Below are 8,104 nucleotides of genomic sequence, written 5' to 3' on the forward strand. Positions count from 1 at the left end.
GGTCTTAAAGTGAATTTCCAGGCTAACATAGGTTCATTCATTCCTTCTGTTAGTCTTGCGGAGCCTTCTGCCTTTGAATTCCGTCAATTTCTCCCTCTTTGTGCTGTTCCTTCCTCCCTCCCCACCCCCAATAAGACATGATACATGATCCCAGACACTGATTTCCAAATCTAGTGAAGGCAACCGAGTGGTCCACAAACCTTCTCAACCTCCAGTTCCTGCCTTCTGTCCTTCATGGCCCAGGAGCAGAGAGCATCTCCTGGTAAGAGCTCCTTAGAGGCCCCTTTGCCTACCTGAAGGCAGGTGTGAGAGTCAGTCAGGGTTTCTCTTGATTTGCCCAGAGCTCAGTTGACTAGCAGCCCACGCCTTGACCTCTTTAAAGCCACCCGAGATTGCCAAGATTTTCCTGGTCATATTGTACCTCTTCCTGCTTAGCAAGGCCATTCACTATTCCTCCCATTGATTGAATACAATCCTCTATTGTGTCAGGATTGTTGCGATTAAGTCAACAAGGCAAGCGATGTTGCAATCAGCCATGACTTGTACTTTATTTCCAGCTGACCCTAAACTAAAGTGGCCATGCTTAATGCCCAGAAGCAGCGTCAGGGATCAGAAAGAGCAAGGACTCTGGAGCGTTGACTTGTAACCACGGATCTGGCCTGTAGATCACTGCTTTGGGTCTCAGCACACTGCCTGAATCCTTCTCTACAGTGACTAGCACAGTCCTAGACACAAAGTCTGTACTCAGTTAGTACCTGTTGACTGGCCTTGACTGAACCTTCCTATAGGACATGGTAGCAAATCTGAAGCTCCTCCTTCTCCTAAGCTGTAGCTAGGTCAGAGCCATCAGTGAGAACAAGAGACACTGGCCACAGGCATGGCTTCTGTAGCAATTGATCACTAGTTGGTACTTCCTTTCCTCTCCCGGACATAAGGACTTCCTCCCACCTGATGGGGCGGTCTCTGGATTTAAAGGAACTGGAAGCTGGTCCAGTATTGGAATGGGTCCCCCCCCTCAGGGAAACTCCTGAAAACGACATCAGAGCCCTGCTCCTCCCTTGTGACACCTGCCATGACTGGCATAGGACAAAATGGAAAATTGAAAGAAACATCCAAATCTCTAAAGCCCAAGGCCAAGGGAGAAGGTTCCTCAGGGATAAGGAACCATCCGGTATTGATACAAGGACAGTGGTGTAGGTGTGGCAGTGCGTGACCTTGTGGCAACTGCCGGGTGACGGCCCGGCCCCTCCCTTCCTCACTAGCTCTCTGACCACCTCCCCACATGTATTCCAAGATGCAGACAGACTGAACTACTTGCAATTTCCTGAAAGTGCCTCTTTTTATTGCCCCTGGGCTTTTACATATGCTATTATTCTGTCTTCCTAGAATGCACTTCCCATGCCTGACTTCCTACTCTCTCTCTCTCTGGGCTCAGCTTGGTATCAATTCCCCTCCTCTTGTAAGTCTTCTTCCTCATGACCATCCCAGGTGATGCTCTGATAGTACTAGCACGTTCCCCGAGCCTCAGACGTCACATGCAGTATTGTAGTTGCTCACTTACCTGGCTGTTCCCAGGACGATGATGACCATGATATGACAGATGCCATCTGTTGAGTGCTTTCTATGTGCTAGGCACTGTAGTTCCTCTTATTAATGACCACATTGACCTTGTGAAGTAGGGCTATTATTCCCATTTTGTAGATGTGGGAAATGAAGCTTAGAAAGGCTTTGTCCACATTTATACGGTTAGTAAGATGCAGTGTCAGGATTAGAACACGGGTCTGATTTTCACCAGCACGTCATGCAGCCACCCGCGGGGCTGTGCGCAACTTGAGGGCAGGGGCTACGGCTTTCATCTCTGTGTCCTCAGTGTCTAGCACAGTGCCTGGAATGAAGCAGCAGGAGCTCAAGAAATATGTTTGATGACTTAATGAGTGAATGGCAACGATTTGCCTTTGCGGTCAGCCTTAACTCAGTCCTGTTAATCCCCATGCGCATTCCCTGGCCCAGGCTACCCATTTGAAAGGATCAGTTAAGTCCAAAGTAAAAAGATACTTCAAGGACAGCAGCAAGAGAATATCTTGTATCTTGGCTATGAATATATTAGACATGATTGGACTGGTTGAGTAACTGGGATAGAGAGCTCTATAAAACAGGCCCGGCATCCAACGATGAAATGGATATAAATTGTATTTACTCCCAGGATCTCCCACAAAGGCCTTAACAGAGTTTAACATTCCTCTGAGCCAGGGCCTGGGGGAAATAGCTGTCCTTGTTTGCACAAGAAAGTGGTCCCTGGCAGGAGCTAAATTTCTGAGCCAGGCAGACTGCTTGGAAAACAGATCTGGGCCCAGAACAAGTTTGAAGCAATTTCTCTATTGGAGTAGGAGAAAGAACAGGTCACTTTGGTGGAAATAATAAGCCTGAGGAGAAGTGGCTTAGGAAGGCTTCGTCCACATTTATATAGTTAATAAAGAGGCAGGATTAGAACACTCAGAGTCAGCCCCGCCTCCTCCTGTCATCCTGGTCATCCCATCCCTGGCCACCAAATGATTGGTGGCAGAGTCTGGACTGCCAGCTCCTCAGAGTTCTCCTTGCTTCTCAAGTCCTGTTTCTTCCCTACAGAAGGCATGTCTCGAGAAACTGGCATCTTCTGTAAGCTTCCCTGTCGAGCAGTCAAATAAGAGGTTGTTTCTTCTTGCTCATTGGGGAAAATCCTCCTGTAAAAAAAGAAATATATCTCTGTTGATTTTTCATGGAATTTGAAATTTCCATCCTGGCTGGATCTGAAACCTCCTTTTTAGCATGAACCTCCATCAAAATTAAGCACAAAATAGGTCCTAACACAATTCACAAAATGCAATTTTCCCTGCTTGAGCAAAAGAGGTGATATGCCTACTAAAACTGCCCAATTCTTCTCAAGCAGAAAATACAAAGCAATCTCAGAGCATACCCGTTGCCATAGCGCTTCCCTTCTCTCCCTCATCTTCTCTACAGGTAGGCCACTCCCCTGGGTGCTCTGTGGCTTTAGATAAATTACAGTTTTCTAGTCAGAGTTGGGCCTAAGTGTATTTGTGACCATGGTCTTTGTTAGAGATTAAACCTTTCTTGGTGTTCTAATCTATTGCCCCCGGGTTTACTATTGTGTCTCTCAGATTTTTCTAATTGAATTATAATGATTTTACATTTGGGCTCCAGGATTACAGGCATTCATAAAACCCCAAGCTTGGAAATTGCTTAGGTAGTTAACCAGTGAGTCTGAGAGTGGACCTCTATAGAAGATGACTAAAATCATTCATTCATTCAACATTTATTGACTACGTAGTACTAGTATATGCCAAGCAGAGTCCTAGGGGGCTAAGGATATAGATAAATAGGACACTTCTGTAACCTGGAGGGTGTTATAGTCTACTGGAGACTTTAGTGGAATTTCTACTTTAAAAGTCATTTGTGGTTACCAGGGGCTGTAGGATCGGGGAATTGAGGATGTGTCATTTAAGGGTATAGACTTGAAACCAGTAGATAAATAAATCCTGGGGATGTAACACACAGCACAGTGATTATAGACAACAATACTGTATGATGAACTTCAAAGTTGCTAAGAGACTACATCTTAACTGTTCCCACCACTAAGAAGAAATATGGCATGACAGAGGTGATTATCTAGCTAAGACCATAGTCATGTTGTAATATAAAGTGTATCCAGTCAACACATTGTGCATCATAAATTTACACAATGTCATATGTCGATTATATTTCAATTTCAAAAAGTTATTTGGTTTTATTTCAAATCAGAATACATCCAACCCCTGAGGTTACCTACTTGGAGGATCAAACTGCTGCTGTGGGTTTAGATACGAAGGCACTTATTTTAACAAAACAAGTTCACTTAAAACTCCTGTTAACAGGGAAGATATAAAGATGTATGTGAGCAGATGGGAAAGAAGCAGTGGAGATGGAGGTTGAAGACACAAAAAGATGAATTCTAACGAATGGAAACTTGCAAGATGGGATAACATTTCCTAAGGAACAGAAAGGCTCCGATTGCAAACGCGGCTGGACAAGCGAACTTGAGACATAAGAGAAGGAAGAAAAGGGCTGCTGGGTTTGATGAGTGGGAAATCATTTTGTGTGAAATAGCTTTAAAACATAGATTTCACAGAGGAAGTCAGGCGTTAACAATCCCTGTCAAGTAGAGTCAACAGCAGCATTACTTGTCATTTCTAATTATTGTCTAGACACTGGTTCTAAAGACCGAAAGCTATTTACCTATCAGTTCTTTATCATGCAAAATAATTACGTTGCTCTTTTCACCTGTGAGGAAATACATTCTTCAGGTAGGCAGGGCATGTCAATTGGAATTCTTTTGATTTCAGGAATCAGAAGTCCAACTCGAACTAGCTTAAATAACAGAGGATCGCCTTGTCTCCTTTAACCAGACTCCAGAAAGGACATCCTGTCCTGGGAAAACTGGAGCCAGGGCTTGAATATCAGTAGGACCTTTATCCTTTATCTCTGCTTCTCTCTGCTGCTGACTTCATTTGCTCCTAATCAAGGGTACCAGCAGTCCCTGGGTTCCAGCTCCATCCCTTAGACATCACACAGGTTAAAAAAAAAAAAAAAAAAAGGCACATCCCCTAAACTCCAGTTTGAAAAATCCCAAGGAAAGACTCAGAATGTGCTAACCTGGGTCACGTGCCCCCACAAGAGGCCAATCACTGGCCAGGAGGGTGAGGACAGCACCCATCCAGACCCCTTGGGGCCAGGTGCAAGGTGGGGGGAGTTCAGTTACCCTAGAACAAGGAAATGCTATTTCCATAAGATAGAAGGGGTGATGGTCATAAAGAAATAATAAAAATCTCGAGTTTTATTCATTGTAAGCAAAAAGCAGTATGTGAGTACATGTTTCTGGGTCTATCCCCGGGAGCCAGCTCTCTCCTTCTCCCCATATAAAGTAGTAGGAAAATACTCATAACAGATTTACCTGGGGCCAGCAAGACTCTGCTTGCTTCAGGCCTGTCTTCACCTGGGTTATTCATGGTGATCTCAGCGAGAGCCCCACCTACAGAGTCATAATGAGTGGGTTAAGACATGGGGAACTTCAGCCCCACCTGGTCTGCTGACACAGACTCTGAGCTATCATTTCATCTTTCGTGGTTCGCTAACATGAGGACTTGCTTCCTCCCAGCCCTGAGAATCTAGACATTTAAACACTCTAGAACAGGGGTCCTCAAACTTTTTAAACAGGGGGCCAGTTCACTGTCCCTCAGACCGTTGGAGGGCCGGACTATAGTTTAAAAAAAAAACTATGAACAAATTCCTATGCACACTGCACATATCTTATTTTGATGTAAAAAAACAAAACGGGAACAAATACAATATTTGTATTTGCATGTGGCCCGCAGGCCGTAGTTTGAGGACCCCTGCTCTAGAATATAGACATCCTATGTCCAATTTGTGTGTCTCAACTTTTTCTCCTCCCTAATTTGCAGAAGTATATTGAACGCTTCGAAATAAAGCAGAACATAAGGAATATCATTATAGGCAGAGCTCTTAGAAATCTATATACAGGACAGGAAGGCAACATGGACGGAAGAGTACTACTTAGGTCTAGTTTATTCTGTGCAGATGGTAGCCGGGGATGCTGAAAAGAGTCATTAAGAAAAACTCAGCAATTCATTGTTTCATTGTTGAGAAAATACAAGGCACTTTAAGTGTTAAGTGCCAGATCAGTGAATACGATACACAAAAATATGTTCCTCAACTGGCAGAACTGCTTTGAAGACTAAAAATAGTCCTAATGGATGTTTTTCAAGTATTTTGTGTTCTCTTCCACCCACTGATTCAGATTAAGATTCGACTAATGTTCAGTAGTGATGACTCTGTGCTGGACACTTTGCTAAAAGCTCCCATTACCTTATTTGATTATCTTTTCAATCCCAGAGGAGCCTCGTCGCTCTCATTTTACAGACTTAGGGAAATTAAGAGCCTTACCTAAGGCCTCACAAGTGTTGAGTGAGGGGCTGGGTTTTTTCCTGTACTCTTTCTGTTGACTCTTGTCTCCATTTTACGCAAGTCAATGAGTTGTATCAACCTTTAGATATAAAATAGCAAGAAGGGTGGGAGTGAGGAGAAAAAGATTCTTTTTGTTGTTGTTGTTGTTGCTAATTTTAATTTTATGAACAAAAAGTCAAGCAGTTTGCATAGAAACAATGGCGAATAGAGCAACCCATAATTTGTGTCACCATAAAGCACAACAGAAAAAATCTGGTTTCCCGTGTGTGTGTGTGTGTGTGTGTGTGTGTGTGTGTGTGTGTGAAATTTTTGTAAACACATGCACCGTGTGGCCGAAGCCTGTGGAAGGTGAAACACAGCAGGATCGTATTGCAGGGTGTCTAGGTGTGGGCTCTCTCCTGCTCATGGAGTTTTATTTATTCATTGACAGCCCTATGTTGCATGTGTTCAAAGACAGCTGTGTCTAGGAAGCTGCAACATCACACTGGTGATATCAGAGGGTCACGTAGCCATGTGGGACCCAAAGATAAGTTCTCCTTTAGCGTATTTACTGTCCCAAGCAACACACTGTTGGCCCAGGCTGCATGAAATGTCCTTTCGGCCAATACGAAGGTTCTCTTAGGGAAACACAGGATGGATACATGCTGGTGTTTAATCTTGCGTTTTATTTTGCCAGACTGTAACCCTCAGCAGCACGGTGGCCCCATGTGTGTGTTTGTCCTTTCATGTGCTCCCTGGGGGTGTTAGGTGTTCAAACAAACTCACTGAGAACAAAGTATGCTTCGGAAGAGCCCTTTCTCCCTGGCTCTGGCTTACCCCAGACATTTCAGGAACAAAAGCGAGAACCCAGGGGCCACTTCCTGGTTGTGCATTTTCAGTTTCTTACACAACCACAGCAGGAAAGCATGGGACGAGGCCTTGTTTCCTCAGTCATCATGGTTATCAATCAGCCTGCTGCTCCTATCACTATTCAGCTTCTAGCTTTTACACTTTTTCATAAATTCCTCTTTTCTTAAAAAAAAAAAAAATAAGTCAAACCCAAAACTTCACATTGATTGCTGCCAGTAAGAGCAATGAAAAAGGATAAAGATATAGGATCTCTTCCACTGTTCATTTGGCTTCCTTGGACTGCAGGTCAATCCTTCAAAGATTTTCTTGAAAGTCGGAAGAAGACAGAGAAATGACCTCATGAGGTCACCATGGTGACCACAAAGCTGCAGGACTTGCCAAGTTCATTTCTTATTCACTCCTCCTCCAGCTCCCCATCTCTCCTTGTTTCTCTCCATGTATCCCTTGTTCATATTGTGCCTCCTTCCCTCTGTCAGTATATTCTTTTATCTCGACAGGTTTCTAATGTTGTGAAAATGTTCAAATTAAAGATAGATTATGTGAATGTTCTGATGACGTCAGAGGAAAGTTCTTTGGATTTCCTAGTTCTCTGATGACTAATTTTTTCTCTGGGAGTAAATTCTGCATCCAGCAAACAGATGAGCTCTTCCCCAGGTTAGTAACCACTGCTGGGCCTTCAACAGGTAAGAGAGTAATTGGCTGCCTTTTTCAAGATTAAGGCCGAGAATCTGTATTGGTTTCTCACTGGAAAGAGAAATAACTCTGCTCAGAGATGCTGTCCCTGGACCAGGAGGGGAGCAGTACATACTCCTGTGGGACTTGTGGACAAAAGGGGCTACATGCTGACCTGACAAGCTCAGGGGAGGCCTGCATGGCAGTCTTGCAAACTCAGAGACCTAAAGTAACCACAAAGGATGGTCTGAAATTAAACTTTGACTAAAAGCAGTTATGGTGGGCAGTTACGTCCTAGGCCAGTATCTTCACTGACAAGGTCAACCTTTACCTTAACTGAGCCTATCTGTCTTTTTGCATCTATGATAACATACCCTTGAAATGTCTGGGTAACTTGTGACTTCCCTTTATCTGGAGCCCCTGGGTCACAACCAAATGTGCTGGGCCCCAGGACAGATACCACAAATTCCTTCATCATCATGTTAATTGTTCCTGCACCCACCTAAGTATGTGTCCATCATTTTACTTTTTATCCAATCCCAGGGGTTTCCCTGCTTTGCTTATCCCT

Source organism: Myotis lucifugus, unplaced genomic scaffold (genome assembly GCF_000147115.1).
Source record: "Myotis lucifugus unplaced genomic scaffold, Myoluc2.0 scaffold_54, whole genome shotgun sequence".
NCBI lineage: Eukaryota > Metazoa > Chordata > Mammalia > Chiroptera > Vespertilionidae > Myotis > Myotis lucifugus.